We start from the raw sequence: 9900 nt of genomic DNA, 5'->3' as shown, positions 1-9900 counted from the left end.
ATCTTCTCCTCTAGGTCGTGGTGGTGGTGGAAGAGGAAGATTCCGAGCTCTGCTACCACCTCGGCCACCTCAACCAGGAGGAGGGGGTGGTGGTCCCCCGACAAGGGCTCATGTCATCATAATCTCTTCTAGAGGGAGGCATGGGATGCCCACTCTGAGCAGGAGGCATTCTGTCAAAATCACCTCTTCCCCACATAGGAAATCCTCCAGGCCGTCCATGGCAGTCATCAAACATCATGGTAAAACCAACATAATCATAAGTTTCATTGTAAAAATTGTGGTCATAAGGCTGTGCACGTCCTTTGATGGGAGATTCAGATATAAGATCAAGGATGATCTTTATGCAGTCTACAATCCTTGTCAGGTTTTCCTCCAATAAGAGCAACTCTGTCAGTGGAATGAGGAGAGCATTCTTGGAAAAGCTTGATTGTTGTCTGAGTGTTCTCTCAAAGTTGATTTTAGCACCTTCGACCTCAATAATTCTTCCCTGTCAGACTTTGATGAATTAACAGTCTCAACTCGTAGTCAGAGTCACTTCCTTCATAGTGTTGGTAATTTAAGCATTTCACAGCATCACATTCGAGCGGGAGCTGGCTGGTTGCAGTAGGTGATGGCAACTGCAGGCCCTCTTCCAAGGGAGGGCTGATTCTCTTCAGAATTTCTCCAATTGTTGCAGTATTAGCACTGATACTCAATGTGTGCTCGGTGCCACTGCTTTCCAGGACTGAAACACTGGCATTGTAGTCTGTATGGAGAGCCTTCATATTCTTGCCTCCTTTTCCAGTCACTGCCCCAGGATTCTTGCTCTGGAGCAGAATTCATAATTCAACCATTTCATTGGTGTTTCTAGATCTTTTAAATGCTTGCTTCTCTTCCATGTCTTTTGCAGAATGTTTACCAAATTCACCACTGGTTTCAATGTTGGGGAACGTTTCCTCTGGCCGCTCAGTTTCCATTTTCTTGTATTTCTTGTATACACACCAATCTATACACAGCAAACAAGTGGGATCAGGCAGGACACCAAGGTTGGTGCAGCAGAGAAGCAGAGGATAATGGAATCTCCATATTATTTTAGTTTGCATTTCTCTAAAGGCCAGCCACATTGTTTCATGTATTTCTTGGTCATTTGCACTTCTTCTGAGAGATATCTGTTCATTTCACTTGCCCACTTCGTGATTTCTCCTGCATATTTGACTGCATGGTGGCTGTTCCCTCCCTTCATCCTTCCGTGAGTGTCTCAGTTACTCTTTTCTCATTGCTGGGATATACTCAACACCTAAAATGAAGGAAGGAAAGGTTTATTTAGCTCACAGTTACTGGAGGTTTCAGTCCATACTTGGCCAGCTCCAAGGCAGAGCATCACATCGCATAGAACATGCAGTTTATGGTGGCAGAACAACAACAATGGCAACAGAGAGACAGGCCTTGGATCACCCATAATCCCAGTGGATCATGAGTTAATCACCCATAATCCCGGTGGATCATGAGTTAATCTCAAACTCTAGATGTCCCCACCCTAGGACTGCATGAGGCTTTTGGGAGGAAAACTAGACACAAGCCAAGGGGCCGGGGAGATGGCTCAGTGGAATAAGTGCTTCCCTGGCAAGTGCAAGGGCGTAAGTTGGATCCCAGGTTCTGCCAAAAAAAAAAACAGGCACAAACCATAACAATGGAGCTCCTCAGTTGGCCACTCCCCCAGCGCTCTCTCCTCAGGCCCCCCCACCCACCCACCCTTCTCAGTGTCCAGCCTGACTTCTTTCCTGGGCTCCACACTCACCTTTCTGGCTAAATTAGAGACAATCACTGCAGGCTGTGCTCACCCAAGACTGCTTAGCTCAGCTGCTACCTCTCTGCTGCCTCTTTTGGCTCTGTTCCCTTGAAGCTCACAGCCACAGACAGGGTCAGTGACAGTCAAAACCAGCAGCTGCAGGCAAAACCCCAGTGTATACCTCAGAGAATTTGCCACTGGCCATGAAGCAGGGTGCCTGTGCTTCCTCTTGGGGACCCACAGCTGCTGTTTGTCTTCCCAGCAGCTCCCTCTCTTCAGCCCCAATGCCTGTGTGCCCAAGGCCCCAAAGCGTTGATCAGGTCTGCTCCATCCTTTCTCATTTTGTTTCCTCTCACCTCACTCTCCTGACCTGTGTCTCAGCTGTCCTGTGTCCTGTAGCTGGGCCAAAGCCCATGTAGCCAGCCCTGAGATCGAGAAACCAAAGCATCAGCTCACAGCCCACTCCTCCAGCCGTGACTGTGACTTCCAATACACAGCTTAGTTCTGTTCCTTTTAAACCTTGCACCAGTGGGATATAGAAGATATATAGAACTCTGGCCCTTGCACTTGCCAGGGAAGCACTTACTCCACTGAGCCATCTCCCTCGCCCCTCATTTTTGTCTTTTTTTTTTGCCATGGACTTTTTTACCCAAATGTTTTCTCGTGGAGCTCCTTTGGAGGATCAACCAAGGTCAGTCTTTAAGAACAAAGTTTAAGGACAGTCCTGTGAGTCAGTTCCTTTTTAATGCATTTGCATGGGTGGGTGCCTTGAGGAGGCTCCAAAGTGACAAGGGTACAGGTTCTGTGCTGTGCCCTCTTCTCAAAGTAAGCCTGGACTGCTCTAGAGTGATGGAGGTATGGGGTCATGTCTTGGTTTGAGGCAAACTGGAACTGAAGCATTTAGATCTGTTCTGTGACATTTAAAATCAACATCATAACCATGACAGTGCTTCCTTCCTAGATACTACTACTCTGAACTCATAAAATCAGTAATGATGGGCTGGATATGATGTTGCACACCTGTAACACACCTCCAACATTCTGGCAGGCTGAGGCAGAGGGTCAGAAGTTCAAGCCTTGGCTGGAAAGCTCAGCATGACCCTGTCCTAAAATTACATTTTTTAAAAAAATCATTAAATAAGGACTGCAGGTTTAGTTCAGTGCAGAGACCTGGGTTCAATCCCCAGTAATAGGGGGGTGAAAAAATAGAAGCACTGTTGTTTAATTTTTGTACCAGCATTCTCCAGAAATGATTTTAAAAATATATCCCTAAGCACATTGCAGAAATCAATAATCTATGGATTTCTACAACCAAGCCTCATCTCAGACTCTGTTCAGATTCCATAAAGGTCCTGAGTTTTATAAGAAAAGTCATCAGATACCTGCCAGTCCTGCTTTTCAGTGCCCACAAACTATATTTTCTCAGTTTACAAAACAAAGAAAGGGAGGAAAGGTACTTTGTTCTTGGAAATTCAGTCCTGCTTTCGAGGACTTATGTCTTGTCTTTGCCTACCACAAAAATAGATGTTTTATGATAAAGATGTTTATTTCCAAAGTATTTTTTCTAGGCTATGTAGATGCCGGGAATGCTGAAGACAGCTTTTCCTTAAATGTCATTTCTCCCCTTTCTGAGCCACTTGCTATGAAAATCTCACCTGCCGAGGTCTGACCTGGCAGCGGGGCTTGAGGCTGCAGCACACTGTGGTGAGGACAGCCACATACCTGTCTCAGCTCATCATTCTCCCGTTCAAGTAGCAGCTCAGGCTTTCCTGCCTTGAGCCTTTGCTTCTCTGTCCTCAGTACCCCCTGAGCAGTTCTCTGTCTCGTAGTGCTATAATTGGGTGTGTGCACACTTTCCACCCTTTCCTTCATCTCATTCCCCTTTATCAACTCGTTTGTTTATTTTGAGATGGTTTCTCTATAATCCAGGCTGGCCTCCAATTTTTGTTGTTGTTGTTGTGAACTGGGGGTTGAACTCAGGACCTTGCACTTGCCAGGCAAGAATTTATTCTACTGAGCCATCTCTCCAGTCCCTGGCCTCAATTTTGTGATGACCCTCCTGCCTCAGTCTCCTGAGTGCTGGGATGACAGGTGTGCACCATTTGTTTTCTCCTTTTCAGAGGGCAGGACTGTCACCTTTTAGATCTGGATTTCTAAGGCTACCACATAGAGACAGTTTATTTCCTCCTGGAAACCACATCTGTCACCCTGTGCAAACAGAAGTCTGGGCATTGACCAAGGGCCTAAAAATAATGCATATGGTTCACATTACATGGTGTTTGGTGTGTTAGATCTGTGTTGGGCATTGTATGGGAACTGTTCTGAGAGGCAGACTGAGAATTTAATACCATAGAGATTATAAACACAGAGCTAATGTTAGGGCCAAATTTTATCAGATTCCAATAACTATTAATTTTTTTAAACCTTTAAAATAATGTTTACTTCGAAGCTGAGTGTGGTAACATGTGCCTATAATCCCCGTACTGAGAAGCTGAGGCAGGATAATCACAAATTTGATGCCAGCCTGGTTTTCATAGTAAGAACTTGTCTCAAAAAAAGTTTATTTTGAAATAAATTAGGTATGGGCATCTAAGATAAATATACTCTTCCCAGATGAAGGAATACAAATGGCAAGTAAATATATGAAAAAATGCTCAATATCATTGGTCATTCAAGAAATGCAAATTAAAACATCTCACCCTAGAAAGAATGGCTATTATCAAGAAGTTAGCCAATAACAAATGCTGGAGAGTCTGTGGGGAAAAAAGGAACCCTTCCCCACTGTTGGTGGGAGTGTAGACTGGTATAGTCACTGTGGAAATCAGTGTGGAGATTGCTCAAAAAACTAGGATTAGAGGCTTCATTTGACTTAGCTATTCCCCTTGTGGGTATTTTTCCAGATGAACTGAAAACATCATACCACAGAGATATATGTATACCCATGTTTATAGCAGCACAATTTGTCATAGCTAACTCTTGGAAACAATCCAAATGCCCATCACCTGAGGAATGGATAAAAAAGATGTGGAGTCAGCTAGATAGCTCAGCAGACTAAAGCACCTGCTTTAGGCAGGCAGTGACCAGGGTTCAATCCCAGGTGCACTGTGCTGGCCCTGACCTCAGGGCACACTGAGAGGGCAAACGAGACTGGGCATGGTGGCACACACCTATAATCCCAGCTCTTGGGAGGCTGACAACAGGAAGATCACTACAAGTCCAATCTGTGTAGTGAGACCCTGAACTAAATACATTTTTTAAAAAAAAGATAAAGATGTGATTTTTTATACAATGGAGTACTACTCAGCTATAAAGACAAACTCAGGTCTTTTATAGGTAAATGTGTGCAACTAGAGGATATACTCAGAAGTGAAATAAATCAGACCCATATGAGTAAACATCATATTGTTTCCCTAGTATAAGAACCTGAAAGAGTAAATAAAATATGAAAGGTACAATAGATGTAGTAAGAGAAATTACTCAAAAGAAAAGAACAATTGGAATGAGAGAGGAGGAAAAAAAAGGAAGCAGGAAAAATATATGTATATACATGATAGCTAGGATGATTGTACAATTAACTTGTATTGATTTTTGAAATGAGCAGTTAATGACTAAAATTTTTATTTTGACCAATTTTACATGCTCATATCTGGTATTATGAGCAACTACTTTGAAGACAATAATGTGCAATATAACAACCATTGTAGAATTCCTATATCTTGTTTTTTGAAATTCTGTATTCTGATGTTTTATTTTTTATTCTCCTTAAAATAAAAATAAATTAAGTATAGATTAATGGGAATTTGGGAAGAATTCCACAAGGAGCTGCTCTGCAACCTTCCCTTCCTCCACTGACACAGATATCCTCTATAACTGTAATGCAAGATTAAAACTAGGAAGAGGGTCTACATTCCATAGTTATGGTCACCTGAGGTCATTGGTTAAAATATAGCATTTTAGTTAAATATGACTTGGAATGAAGACAGCATTCTTTGTACCATAAGCCTACATTTCAGTCACTAACAGGATAAATATTGAAAAAGAGCATGATTCAGCTAATAGGTTCTTAACTATTTGGGACATAGACCCGTTTTAATTTTTTTTTTTTAATGAGCAGAATATATTTATTGGGGGGAAAGACAGAAGGGGGACCTGGGTTGTCTCCGGGAAGCTGTCTTTTCCAGTGACTTTTATAGAGGAATACCATGCAGTGAGGCAGGTCTAAGGTGGTGGAAAAGAAATGGGAACTCACTTAGGTGGGCATGAGTTCGGACAAAACTATGGTCAATCTGTTAGGTTATAAGCGCTATTACTCAGGTAAAATTGATTAAATCCAGGACCAAGTGGGGAAGCAAGTCACATAGCAAGCAGGCATATATATAGGACAGGGTCCCTTCCTGTTGGGGGTTGGGCTAGTGACTTATTTGGACTCTTTCAAGGTGATTGATACCTATTTAAAATATCAGTCATTGATGCATATCCCTAGGGAAGTAGTGACTGCATTTGTTTACTTTTTTGTCTTCAGGTGTGGCCCATATGGGAGTGTCTGTGTCTTCCAAGTTGCAAGGTCACCTTGTCTTCTATCTTGTCTCCTTGAGGGCCTGGCCCTGTCTGACTGCCTATATTTTTATGTTTTGCTACTTCAGGCTGCCTTAAGGGCGGGTCTGGAGCTGAGAATCGAACCGCAGTCCTATGTGCCTCACTGGATTTGACCAGGCAGTGCTTTAAATAACTGAGCTATCCAACAAAGCCCCATAGATCCATTTTAGAAGACAATGAAATACTGACTTTTTAGCAAAGAAAAAAGAGAAGGAGAAAGAAGTAAAGATGCACATATGTGTACAGAAAGTTCATGGTTCCACGTATCCTCTCCACCATCCCAAAAATCTGCCAGGACTTCAGGTTGGCTGGCATTAGCCAGGTGGTGGAGTCCATCGTCAGCACCCAGAGGTGCTAGGTTTGAGCCTCAGCACTCCCCCAGTCCTGCTTTAGAGCAACATTAAAAAATAAAAAAAAATAAAAAATTCTAAATAAATTTGGAGCTCTTTAACCATCCTTATTAGTGTTTTGACCTTTCCCTAATTCTGTTCATAGAGAATTCACCCCACCCCAGCATCTTGTAACTCCTTCACTACTAGGACTAAAGGTCTCCTGGATGCTCTAGAGCGCTTGGTGACTTAAGGTATGGAGACAAAAAGAAGCAAAGGAAATAAAACCTCTGCTCCATCATGGCTAGCCTCTTCACTGCCCTGCTTTCCTGTGCAGAGATCTCCACTGAGCAGTGCCTCTCCACTCCATTCTCTTCACAGGACATCTCTAAGACTTGGAGTAGCTTGGGGTCATGCTCTGGGATTGGGGACCACATCTTGGTTCCAGAGGGGTTTCTAGGTCACACTGACCCTGCAGGAAGTATCTGCAGTCACCCAACAGAAGCTCCAGCCCTGGAACCATGTGTTTGGTCACAGGGCTGATACTTATCCTAATAAGGGGAAATTGGCTACGCACTGCCAGAAGAAAGCCAAAGCACTCTTACTATGCCTGTCTGCTCCCTAGTTTCTTTTTCTTTGTTTTTTTCCCCTCTCTGTACTGGGGACTGAACTCAAGGATTGCTATACTACTGAGCTACAGTCCCAGCAAACCACCCCCCTTGTAGCACTGGGTATTGAATCTAGGATCTCCTCTCTGAGCCACACCCTAATCCTTTTTATTTTGAGATGGACTCTTATTAAGTCTACATTGCCTAGATTGGTCTGGAATTCTAGAGTGCTAGAATTACAGGTGTGTACCACCATACTCAGCTGTCAGCTGTGTAATTTCTTATGGAGATTTCTTTCCAATCAGAAGTTTCAAAGTGAGTCTCATCTTTTCTGCTGATGAGTGTCCTGTAGTGCACAGTTGGTTTTTAACCACTTTAAGTATTAGAATGTAGTGCTGAAAAAAATTAAGGAAACAAATTTGATTCTAGCACACTGTATCCTTCCCCCTTCAGAATATGACTATGTTTAAAACAAAGACATGGACCTTTCTCCAATAAAGAAGGTTTAGGGTATGGCTCAGTGAGGGGATCCGAGATTCAATGTCCAGTACTACAAGGGGGGTGGTTTGCTGAGAATGTGGCTCAATAGTATAGTAATCCTTGGGCTCAATCCCCAGTATGTGGAGGGAATAAAAACAAAACAACAACAACAAAACCACCTCTGTCAGAAAACCTGTATTTAATTTGGAAGACAGTGGAGAGTGGGTGAAGGAGGACCTGGCAGCCTACCAGAGGTCTTTGACTTTACTGGGTAGTCAGCAACTCCCATCTACTGTCTACACAGGAGTCCTGTGTGGGACATGGGGCCAGAAACTATGCTGATGCCGCAAGTCATTTCCCAAGCCAACCTGGCATAGATTATTTGTCTAGGAGGACGTGGAGGTCAGAGAAGTGAATGAACCAATGAGTGTCACTGAAGCACTTAGTGAAGAAAGTGGGACTTGGCGCTCAGTTTCATGCTAGAGCTTCCCAGTGTACTCACAGGCCACTTGCAGGGGACGGATTGAAAGCTGTTACGTCCCATTTCACAGAGACATAGCCCTTCCCAGGAAACAGAATACTCCCTACATGGCTTCTCCATGTTGGTGAGAGAAGTCAGGGAAGGGAGGCCTGGACAGCCAGAGGCTGAGAATCTACTTACCTGCAGCTCAGCAGTGGCGTGCATGGTGTATCTGCAGACACAGTCCACCATGGCAGGGTGAGATAATACTACACATTGTCTTCTTTCCAGAGTCACTGTCTGGTTCCCAGAAGCTCCTTTAGCTGTTCTACCTCCCTGAGATCACTCAGCTTGAGGTGACATTAGCAGCTGTAGCCCCATGAGCTTTAGGCAGGCCCATACCAATTTATGAGGCTACCGAAGCTGCCACTACCCCACAGGCACATGCATGTGTGTTGATTTCTGGATGATTTTCTCTGAATTCTGAAGGAGCAGTAAAATTGGCAGAGATGCAGGTGTTCTCTGCATTTTTAGGATGTACAGCACATTCCCACACTCCTAGTTATGGCACAGGGAGAAAAACACTCTTCTGACCTTTACCTGCTCCACCTCATAGAGACAGAGGAAGACCAAGGAGAAAGCACACACTTTCTCCAGGCATCTCAGGCCCTCTCCTTTTAGTCCTAAAATGACATGCTATGACTTGTGTCTAGATGTCACCCCAAAGCCTCAAGTAGTCATAGGTGGGGCTTCTCAGGTATGGCTGGATCTCAAGTGTGTGACACTGGGATTTAGTTTGTGTGATTTAAGTCCACTGACTGGTTTGGTGTAGTTCTGGGTAGTATTAAGGGACCCACCCCCCATGAGTGCTACCCACCCCAAGGGCAGGTAGCCTGGATAGAATATAAGGGACAGAGAGAGAGTTATCACTTGTCCCTTGCTGCTTGCTGCCTTTTGCCTGCCATGAACTGTTTCTCCTCTTCAGTGTCCTCTGCCTTGCTCCAGTGAGCTATAAATTCAAACATCTACCAACTGTGAGCCGAAGAACCCTTTCCTCCTTTAACTTTTAAGTGTCAGGTATTTTGTCTCAACAACCAAAAAATTAACTAAAACAAGATGAATCCATCCTGCATGAAGAGTAGGCTCTCTGCATTGGCAGGCTCTGTTAGGAGGCCAGTGTACCCCAAGGGAACCCTGCCACTCTCCAGAAATGTGTCTTCACCAGGAAATCACACAGTTGGGCATGGCACAGTGATGTGAGTCAGGGATCCTGGGCTTCCTTCTCTACTGGCCACTTTTATACTCATGAAGCTTGCCTATTTTTTCAGTTACTTTGTAAGTGCAATAAGATAACATGTTTGAAACTGTTATGAAAACTAAAGAGCCACTCATGGTGGCACTCACATGTCATTCCCACATTCTGGAAGGCTGAGGCAGGAAATTCACAAGTTTGTGCCAATCCTTGGCAACTTGGCTAGATGTTATCTCTTTTTATTTTATTTGTTTTAAATTTATGTATTTGATACAGGGTCTCACTACTTAGCTCAGACAATGATCTCTTGTCTCAGCCCTAGCACTGGGATTATAGGTGTGTGCTATCATGCCCAGTTTCAGTGGCCTGTGGGCCCAGCACAGCATGCAGTAACAGGGATTAAACCT

The sequence above is a fragment of the Octodon degus genome, unplaced genomic scaffold (genome assembly GCF_000260255.1).
Source record: "Octodon degus isolate 3935 unplaced genomic scaffold, OctDeg1.0 scaffold00028, whole genome shotgun sequence".
NCBI classification, from domain to species: Eukaryota; Metazoa; Chordata; class Mammalia; order Rodentia; family Octodontidae; genus Octodon; species Octodon degus.
This window is presented reverse-complemented; position numbering follows the sequence as displayed.